The following is an 11,277-nucleotide window of genomic DNA, read 5'->3' on the forward strand; positions in this document are numbered from 1 at the left end:
TAATGGGCCGAGGCGAGCCGAGGCGGGCCGAGGCGAGCCGAGGCAAGCTGTTACCAGCAGTGGAAAAACGCCAATAGATCCCAATAAAATGGGAAATTTCAGTGTTACAGCAGCAAAACCGGTCACACAGCACATAATATAATTATAAATGAAATGCTAGGATGCAATAATAATAGTAATAATACTAGGAATATAAGGAGGTACAGAGGTACAATACATTATTCATTCACAAAGAAAAGGTTGGATTTTCCTATTTTTTGAACTAACGCAATTTCCAAAAGCTATTATTTTCGTTCCTCTTTTTAATGAACTTTAGCATGAGTGTGTAAACTCATGCAAGCCACTGTAAGTTTAAGGACTGTGTCAATATCTAATGCAATATTCTTGTGGGAATTGGAACAGTGGTTGAATTTGAAGTAATCTAAGGTTAAAGTTTTCTCAATTACACAGTAGACTAAAACCCATCTCTGGTCCCACAGATAGGGGCTGCACACGAAGACAAATGATCCCTACAAGAGCCAAGTCTGAGTTGTATTCTTAGAAGTATTAAAACTCTTTACTGCAGCTGAATTAAACTAAAGATCCTGTTTCACACGGCCCTGATGGCACCCTTTATACTGCGTACATTTCTCCATCCTTTCACCTGTAAGACAGACAGAAACCAAGATTGAAGAATGCTGCCAATCAGAGTGTTGTAGAGTGTAAAATAACTGGCCCGTCAACATGGCAGTTAATGAATGAACTTCCTTAACTTGGCCTCACGTGCACAGCAACAGTAAGCGCTCCTTACTGGAGCAGTTTTGTCTTTAAGCTTTAGGCTTTCGAGAGTTGAGCCCCATCCATCTCCATTACCGCCTTTTGACTCCCTACGAAAGCGATGCTGTGGGGTAGGCCAGGTCTAAAGCTGCTACAATGAGTCTTAGTTATTTATTTTCTGCATGAATGTCAAACTCCGCCTATGTCTCTAGAGGTCACTAGCAAAGATTCTAGAGCGAACGGGATTTCTGCTGCCAATACACACTTGTTTACCCAGCATACTAGTTCACTAGAAGAGTAACTTAGTATTTGAAGTAATGCAGGAAGTGTGCGTTTAGTTTCCATGCCAAATGTGTTTCCACAACAAAGTTGGTGAGTAAATCTGTTGAAATGTCCACCATAACAGTGGAGTGGAGTGTGAGGTGTAAGATGAGAAGGCAGAGGTTAGTTATGTAAAAAAAAAATGTTATAAGTACGTTTTTGCTAAGCGCAAACCAGAACAATCGGCATCAAGGAAGAGTCAATCCGGGGGGACGCGGGGGGGTGGGACTGACTGTTTGTGCTTATGCACCAAACAGGAGTTTGGAGTATTCGGCTTGTTTGGAGACCTTGAGTGGAGTCCTGTATGAGTCTCCAATAGTGGACTCCGTAGATCTGCTGGGGGACTTCAACGCACACATGGTCGATGGTGGAGATGCTTGGAGAGGCGTGATTTGGAGGAACAGCCTCTTTTTTTCGCCCAAAATAATTTAGGAAAGAGAGAAACCCTGGCAACGGGAGGGTCAGGTCTATTTTGACAAAACATCCCCAACTCCTCCGCTGTCCCCTTACGAACTCTCTAAAAGCTATGAAACAACTGTAGTGGACTAAAAAGAACAGTGTTTCCCACTGAAATGTAGTACATTAGAACTTTGTACAGACTTAATGCTTGTTGCAGGGTGGATGTTCGCCTCCAATAAACGTCAGTGAAAAGTCCAAGGTGTGGTGTCCATGACACCACTGTTATGAGACCAACATGTCCTTGAGTTTGTGTTTGTGGCAAAGTAAAGCACTCCCTCTGCTACTGCCAGCGGCTCTAGTCACTCCTATAAACTGGGAACCATTTAGAGAAACCTTTCTTTTCGGTTTGTCAGTAATCAGAGTTCGTCTACCCCTCCCCCGTCAGGTTTGAAACATCTTATACCCATTGTATCCCTTTGTAGTCATTAAAAACACTCTTTACTTCACTGACCTGCCCATCACGTCGTTCCAAAATCATGCTGTGCAGACGGACTTTGTTTTACCGAACTCTAATTAATTGTGGATTGAGAATTAAGATGCAGGAAGGATTTTGTTAAATTGGGTGTCAAAGGATGGCCATAAAAACAAGTCTTGGGTTTGCACACTATACAGTGGGGTTCGAATGTTTGGGCACCCTAGGTAAAAATTTGTATTGTTGTGCATAAAGAAGAAGAAAAGATGGAAAAGTATCTAAAAGGCAACAAATGACAGATTAGATGTCTGTACATTTAACAGTGTTAGCTAGCAGGCTAATCTTCAACTGCAGTCCTTTGGCCAGATGTTTTGAGACCAGATCAACAGGAAATAGCAAGACATTAGTCCAGGTTACAATTTACAGACAGAAATCCACAAGCAGTGGTGGAAGTATTAAAATCCTTCACTTAAGTAAAACGCTGTAGCTGTAAAAATACTCCAACAATGTTAAAGTAAAAGAATGTAAGTGTCACCAGTAAATGTAAAGTATTAAGCATATAAGTACTGAATCCACACATTTTAGAAAATGGAAACTATCCCAAAAGGTCTGTGTCTTAAAATAAGTTTAAGTTATAATAAAATATTGTATTTTATAAACCACGTGTTTTGTGTGAAAAAACCTTATTTTTTAAAATAAGTAGAAACTAAAGATGTCAGATTAATGCAGTGGAGTAAAAAGTACATTATTTCTCTCTGAAATGTAGTGAAGAAGAAGTAGAAAGTGTCACTAACCCTCATGTTGTCCTTGGGTCAAATTTGACCCGTTTTCAGTTATTTATGTATTTTTTGCACATAAAATGGGCCGTCAAAATAAGGGCTGAAAATGTCAACATTAAAATTATCAAAAAGTTTTGGCAAAAACATCACAAAAAGTACCCACAGCATTGAAAAAGTGACAAAAAATGTCAGAAAAAGCAATTATAATGTTGAAAAAAAGTGACCAAAACAGGGTTTTTTCATGGTTGACAGGAAGATGACACAAGGGTTAAAAGAAAAGACTCCACTCAACATGTGTACGTAAGTACAGAACTTGAGTAAATGTACTTTGTTATATTCCACCACTGTCAAGACACAATGAAGAGAGCAAGAGCAGCTTCAGTGAACAGCTGGTACAACATGATACAGAATATCAACACTATACAGTATTATACCTGAATGACAGAATAGCTCGATTGGCAATAACTCCTCTATATGAAAGAAAATAGTGAAAGCTGCATGTTGAGGAGTTCATTCCCTCTATTCACGCATCTCTTTTCCCTTGCATGGATATAAATCAGCCAGCAGAGCAATGTAACTAAGTACATTTAATCAATTAGTCTACTGGACTAAAGTACAAATTTGAGGTACATTTCCTGAATTTTCTTTTCATGCCACTTTCTACTTGTACTATGCAACATTTCAGACAAATTTGACTTTTCGTAAAGCTACAGTTACTAGTTGAATTACAAATTAAGACTTTTGCACCGACAGCACTATAAAATAGGTCTTATTATAAGTTAAACTACTAAAATTTAACTACCTACTTTAGATTAGACGATTAAACACGGTGTCGTTTCCAGTTTCTAAAATCTGAGGGGTTTTCTGTTATTTTTAAAACTTTAAGTACATTTCCCTGATAATACTTACACACTTTTGCTTAACCCTCTGATGTCTAAGGGCATTGACACATATCTTCTTAAAGTGACCTTTGTAAGGTGTATGCATAAAATTGATCCCGTGTGTTTCACATCAAAATGTTCAGAGCGTACAGTACTTCCCTCGCAGTAACGCCCCAATCTGTTCTAGAGCAATGTGTAAAGAGATAATTTGTTACAGGCTGTAAAAGTCCTCAAATCTCTTACTAATGATGTGTTGTACAAATTATTTGGTGATTTGTTTCCCACGGGGGGGGCTCTAGCTCACCCAGTAAGAGTGTTCGCCCATGCAGGCTGAGTCCTGCAGTGGCCCCCGGTTCAAATCTGACCTGGGACCCTTTGCTGTGTGACATCCCTCTTTCATGTCTATCCACTGTCACTATAATAAAAAGGAAAAAGCCCCAAAAAATAATCTAAAAATGTGTTTGCAATAGTCTTCATATTTGATTCAAACAGTAACAAAATGTCTGAAAAAAGCCAAAGCAAAGTCTTTTGCCCTTAGAGGGATCAACATTTTCCATGCAGGACTTTTACTTGCAACAGAGTATTTTTACAGTGTGGTAATAATACTTTTACTTAAGTGAAGGATCGGAATATTTCTTCCACCGCTGGTGTTGTGTCATCTCAGGGAGTGACTGCAGCTCTAAAGGAACATAGTGCAGATGGGAGTGTCCTGGTGAGACAACCTTTACTCACACACACACAATAACTCACACTACTGAAATGGCTTACGCAAGACATCTGAGGGGATGTTCTTCCTCAGGTATGCAGCTAAACAGTATACGTCAGCATTATTCTCAAATGTAAATGTGATGTATTTATATAGCACTTTTCTAGTCTTAACAACTACTGAAAGCACTTTTACATCATACAGGAAATATTCACCATTTACACACATTCACACTCTGTGGCCGAGGCAAGGTACCACCTGCTCATTAAATACACACTTAAACACATTCACACTCCGATGCGCAGCATTGGGGGAAATTCGGGTTCAGTGTCTTGCAAGGACAAGGACACTTCGACATGGAACTGCAGGGCCCGGGATTAAACCCCCAACCTTCCGATTGGCAGGCAACCATTCAACCACTGAGCCACAACCGCCTTTTGGAAGTGTCTAGATGTATGACATGTCCGTGTGCTCACTTTCTAGTTTGTAAAACTGCAACATGTTGAACAGTGATGGTCTCAGTAAAAGACAAGCGTTGTCGGTAGTCATTCAAAGCCATTCCAATACAGGCGGAGTTGCTCTCCACGACTGATGAAATGCAATGGTATTTCTGCACAGCAAGCATAAACATTAATTCTCAACATGTTTCTAGCTATCAGCAGCTGGGACACACTGCTGTCCGCATTGACTTACCGTCCCCTGCTGGGACCATAGACCGATATGTATGGTTGGGACACAGATGCTGTCCGTACCGTCTGTTGTTCTGGCTCTGACCACGGAACAACACCTCGCTTCAACGCAGCGTAATAACTACTACCATCGAGTAATGTTGAAGAAATGTTTCGGTGTTGGTGAATTCGTAAAAAAAAAAAAAAAAACTCCACTAAATGTTGCATTACAATGCATTGTAACTCACGTTACTGAGGTTGTAACGAGTATATCACTTAACTGTACTTATTAACGAGCCGCCGCGGGGCTCATTTCACGGAATTATTCAGTGGGCCCATCACGGAATTTTCGGCAATTCCGTGAAACTGCCAAAGATTTTGAGTTCAGGGGCCTTGTTCATTTCACGGATTACGGTGAGATCAGGTTGCAAAAACCTGTTGATATCAAAGTCTTTGATAAAGTCTAAAAGTATCTGTGTTTCTCCTTATCGGGTCTGCAGCCTTGCAAACTGTAGGCTGGTTGGTTTGTGTACAGCAACCAAAGCAACGCACGAGGGCTGCGGTAAAAACCCTGATTTGAAACTGAGACGTATATTCCAAGTGCGCTGTATACATGTCCAAAGACTGCCTCGAAAACACCAGAATGTCCTACATGTCTCAATTGGTAAAGGCTATATTTGCAAAAAGGCCATATTCTGAATAATAGTGGAATATCGGTGCATGTAAACACACTCAGTGATGTAGTGCTTGTAAAGGTCACAGAGATCCATTACGTACACTAGTGTTTCAAAGGGTTAGTTCGGATTTACAAAAGTCACCCAACAACAGACGCAAACTAACCGATAGAGGCAGCGGGAGACCAGTAACTCTTGCGTTCTCTGAAGTAAAGATGCGGTTTTTGTCAAAGGAGTTTTGTGGCTTTGAAGAAAGCATAGATCAGCTTGAGTTCCCTGTAGGAAAGGGCTGTCTGACAGCCCAGTTAACCAATGAAAATATTATAAATATACCGTACGCTAAAAGTGATCATTTCTTTTAGGTGGCTGAAACATGTCCCTCCACATATGTGCATTGCTTGGTTGTTGTGTCAGTACTCCTGCCCGCTTCTCCAAACTAGGGGTGTGCTAAGCCCAATCTACTCTAGGTAGTGCACGGATACCCCTTTCATACCAATGACCCAGGTTTCACCAGGGTTACTGATCAGGGTTCAACCCTCCTTTTGGAAATTCAAACCAAGCCAGTCCACATGGGTATGTCCCTGATCATGACAATTCAGAGGTAACCTTGGAACAATTCAAAACAATTACCTAAGTGCTAGATATGGGCGGGCCTTTCAGATTACATTCAGTTATCACATACTCCTGTCCAGCTGTACACCAGCAGAACTAAGGTTTTGTAGCTACTTCAAATTGTGATTGTACAGGAGAGAGAAATAAAGCTTATTTGATCATCGTTTTGCAGTGATTACATTCTGATTTCTATTCCTTTGCATATTTACTGCAGCAGCTGAACGAGGCAGTAAGTTACTCTGGTATCCACTTTTGACTATTTTAGGACAAAATTTGTCATTGGTTTGATTTCATTAAAAGTAAAGTTGGGCTTTGCGGATGTCTTCGCAACTCATTTTAAAATAGAAAAAAAGACGCAGCAGCCGCACTAAACTGCAGTCTGCAGCTGGTGTGTGTGTGTCAGCTGGGAAATCCCATTGACACAAATTCTGTGTTTTTGTTAATCAAAGATTACCCCACTCTCATTTCCCACCAATCATATGATTGGTCCCAACCTGTCTGTTCACGCTAGATATTGACTCTAGTCTACCCGGATCCGGTAGATTGAGGAGAGTTACCCCATTTAGACCGACAGTCGACCATGATCACACACACTGACGACTTATTCACACTATTTTTTGAATTTCTGGTCACCAAACCTTATACAGCCTATGAAAATATATATGACTTTTGAGTTAAAAAATATAATAAAACTAATATATAAAAAAAACAGCGGATGTTGATGGATAATCCCACACTTTCACTGTTTAGCCTGAATAATGCTATGAAACTGAACAAAAAACCCAAAAGTCAATGACAGTAGTGAACTGATCCTTAATTTGACTTGTGAAGAGTGTATGGTAGAAAGAAATGCAAATTGTTGCTAGAGAAACTTTAAAAAAAAAGAAAAAGAAAAATAGGTCAAATTTGACCTGAAGAAAACGTGAAGGTTAAGCATGTTAGCACTAAACACAAAGTACAGTTGAGGCAGATGGCAATGTTTTGTAGATATTTGGTCATAGGTAAGTATTGGACATGGGAACATTTTGACCTGATGGTACTAGATAATTATTTTTTATTTAAGGGTACAAACTGTCTGTAGTACAATTCATGGCAATCCATCCGATAGTTGTTGAGATATTTCAGTGGTTGACAGACCAAACGACTAACAGTGCCATCCACAGAGCTTTACTACTCACATTTAATGATGTAGCTCAGCATTAATTCTTTCAGGAAGACTTAACTTTCAGTCAGGGCACTTCTAAATCAATTCAACTGTTGTCCTAATAAATATACTTTTTTTGCTGTGTATAACTGTCACATTCAGTATCTGCAACTAGTCTCTGATTGAAATGTATCTCAGCGGAAATCCTCTCAGGAAGACCTCACTCTTAATCAATGCTCTACCTATATCAAATCAGCTGTTGGAGGCGTTCACCTTCCTGCTAAACCAATCGGAATCGCACACAAATTGCAAGGGCCAATCACAGAGTCACAACCCTGCTTGAAATGGGTTTCTCCCTTTGCCATTGGCTGTTGTTGCAGGCAAAGAGTGAAAGAGTTTTTTGTCATTTTAGCATCACAGTTATTTTCCTAACATTTCACCACAATGGAGTTGTCCTGTGCAGTTATTGTAGAAATAAATGATTTGAAAACATTGCCAATGAACATATTAACATTTTTCTGATTCGCCCAATAACGTTTGGTTAAGCATTTCGAGTTTGAAATTCAATAATTGGCATTTTATTTTTTTACAAAAGAGCACACTTGTTAGTCAAAATTATGTAATTCTGGAAATTGAATAGTTTTATGGCCGAGAACATCCATTTAGTCCAAAAAATATCAAGACAACCTGTAAAATTCGGAAAGATGCTCTATGATGACAGCAGTGATGAAAAACATCCAACAGATGATGCGTGGCAGCAAACCATGTGACCCGACCGGGTAAAACCATCTCTGACTGAACAGGTTTTAAAAAAAATGTTCCAACATTCCTGAAAAAAATAAACCATCCGTCAGATGAAAAGCAGCAGAGCTCTGATCAGTGTTTACGAGGGAGACGAGGTCAGACCTCCACCCTTATTGGGATCTTTTATCTCTTAAAAATAGAAGTACTTTGCCCTGCGTTAGTGTAAAAAGAATTACACTTCTAGCTCACAAGTAATACCAACTTGAAATGCTTCAAAACCAAGTGAAAAAGACCACGGGAGGAGTAACTGATGCTCTGCATCAGCTGGTGGAGATCCTTACAAAATCAAAGTATGTGGAGGGCCAAGTGGCATCTAGCGGAGAGGTTGGCAGAGACGGCAAAAATGTCACTTCCTACTGGTCACTCAAGTAAAAGTACTCAGGTAAAAGTACTCATTTAACTTCTTTACTCAAGTAAAAGTAACAAAGAGGCTTGGAAATTCAAAGTGTAAGGGTAAAAGAAGCCTTGGGATGACAAAGCTACCTGGACCAGACAGATGTTGGAACGCAGGAACTACAGTGGACACGGACAAAAGCCTCTTTATATGTCATTGGCTACATTTTGTCTGCCAATAGGCCTGAAACATATAAAACATCTAGCTTATTTATTGTGACAGACTGGGACTCCCGGGGCCTGTTGCACAAAAGTAGAATAAAGAATGCATGGGAAAAAGCGCAGCTTGAAGATTTCTTGATGCAGAGATGGAGAAGACCCATGCGCTCTATATTTCAACCAATGAGCAGCAGCTTCTGATGGACAGTAACAAGGAGGTGATGAATATAATGTCCAAAAAAGGGAAATATGGCTGTTATCAAAACGGAGAGAAAAAGCCAAATAGACTATAGCGGACGGACTGAATGCGTAAGGATGTAAAAATATCTACTTAGCCTACTAGTCACTTTTTTTTTTTGAAACAAAGTTGTAGGCTACATTGTGTTTAATTTGCTTTAAATATGCTAGTTTCAGGTTTCTGTATTTATGTGATAAATGTGCTGGTTTTACCGTAAAGTGTCTTTGTGCAGCCTACCATGTAAACACAATATAAATACAATGTGTTATTATTTAGCCTACTTTGCCTTAAAAGTGAGCAGAGGGAATTAACGTTCCTTGGGAAATGGACCCTAATGACTCTAGGCTTAATTTCAAACCCTTATTCACAATTTGAGAACTTGTTTTACAACCATGTGCACAAATCTCTATAAGCTATGTCTAATTCTGAATATCTTTGTACCGTTAATGTTCATATAGAACAATCAGAAAGGGACCAAAACTAGAAGTAGTAAGTGACAGTGAGAATATGTGTAAAACAATATTCATGTTTTTTTTGTTTTTTTTTACTTCTTCTGACAAGGAACATCATCAAAATAAAAAGGTGGAGCATTGTGGTGTTCCCGGTGTGCTAAATGGAAAGTACACTATACAGTATACACAATACTGTATATGGGCCACGTTATTGGTCCAATGATGTGAGACTTGAGAATGTTATCAAACCAATGGAAGCTATAATAAAAAAAAAAACATTAGGCCAACATATTATGGAGTAACAAACTGTCCTTTATTAGAGAAGGACATGCAACAAGAAAATGAATCGTGAATGCATTGGTCTCGGACCAGTCTGGCATTAATCATCTGGGAATATCGCGGAATTTTCCCACTTAATCTGAGATTTTAAATGTGAAGCTGCACAGACGCCGCGCCGCTCATCTCTACTTTTACAGAGAGAGTGGACACTGATGCGATGCACAGGTCTGCTGCCGGGCAGCGGCCGCCAGGCAGCGGCCACCGGGCAGGCGGCGGCCTCGACTCACTACCGTCCCTCCGGGAAAACTGCCTGACTCTCCCGATTGCCACTCCGCATCTGGGTGCCAGTGTAACCATTGCTAACCATCTTAACAACTGCTATAGAAGGGTTCACATCAATCTCATGACAATAGTGACAAGTAATGCATGTTGATAAAAGTAAAGCAGAACACATTCAGAAGACAACGGAATAACTGGTAAACGCGTTTATGTCGGATCAGAGCCGCAGCTGATTTAACACACAAGACTCCAGGATTAATCTTAGCCTGGCTGTTAGCCTGCCCTGGACCAAGCTAGCTGCAAAGAATAAATCTCCATGGTTACTTGGCTGGGTTTAGTTCAATCTGGTTTCGTGCAACCGAGTCCAAGCTAAATTCATCCAGGATAACTTGAATATCCCGGCTTAATCCCTTATCCTGGTTTTGTGCAACAGGCCCCAGGTTAACAAGATTCTGACCGAGTAGCAAGATGTGAATTCAAGTGTGATTTTGTGAGAAGTCTGTATATTCCCATCCAATTAGATTCAGTTTGGTATTGATGACGCAAAAATAACAACTCCAGTAAAGTTATTTGAAACTTAGTGAGGAATAGATAACTGGATTTAGAGCCGATTCTGGTTTCCATCTTGGCCCCAGGTGAGTCTGTTAAAACACCGGACGGAGACAACTTCTCTGTTGATGCTTCATTACAATCAGGGGGGGGGGGGTAGCTCTGCTATGGCTGTTTGTGTTGTAATGAAATAACATTGTAAAGGCTACAATACACAATGCATAGGAATCATGTACTGTATGCTAGTATATAACAATAAATCCACTCATAATGACATTATCTTAATGAGCAGGGACGTTCAACAATCGCCATTATGTCAAATCAACAGCCGGGTGTAACCTAGGTAACAGGTTAGGAATGTATGCAGTTCTGTCAGATTGTCTTCCAGACTGTGGAACCATTGGCGAACATGTCTGTATATTAGACACCAAACATCGTGGAAACCTTTTTTATTTTTGTGTGTTCTTATTGTGATATGGACCGCCCTGGGTCTAAAATTATTTTATTTTTTTTTTAAACATTTTAAAAATCGGTAGAAAGTACCGATATTTGTTTTAAAATGAAAGGAGTAAAAGTTAAGTTGCCAAATAAAAAAAAATTAAAAAAAGTAAAAACATCTGAAAAAAAAATCTACTCGAGTACAGAAACAAAGTATTTGTACTTTGTTACTTCCCATCTCTGGAGGTTGGGGACGCAATCACCTGAAAACCCC

This window comes from Etheostoma cragini, chromosome 16 (assembly GCF_013103735.1).
Source record: "Etheostoma cragini isolate CJK2018 chromosome 16, CSU_Ecrag_1.0, whole genome shotgun sequence".
Taxonomy (NCBI): Eukaryota; Metazoa; Chordata; class Actinopteri; order Perciformes; family Percidae; genus Etheostoma; species Etheostoma cragini.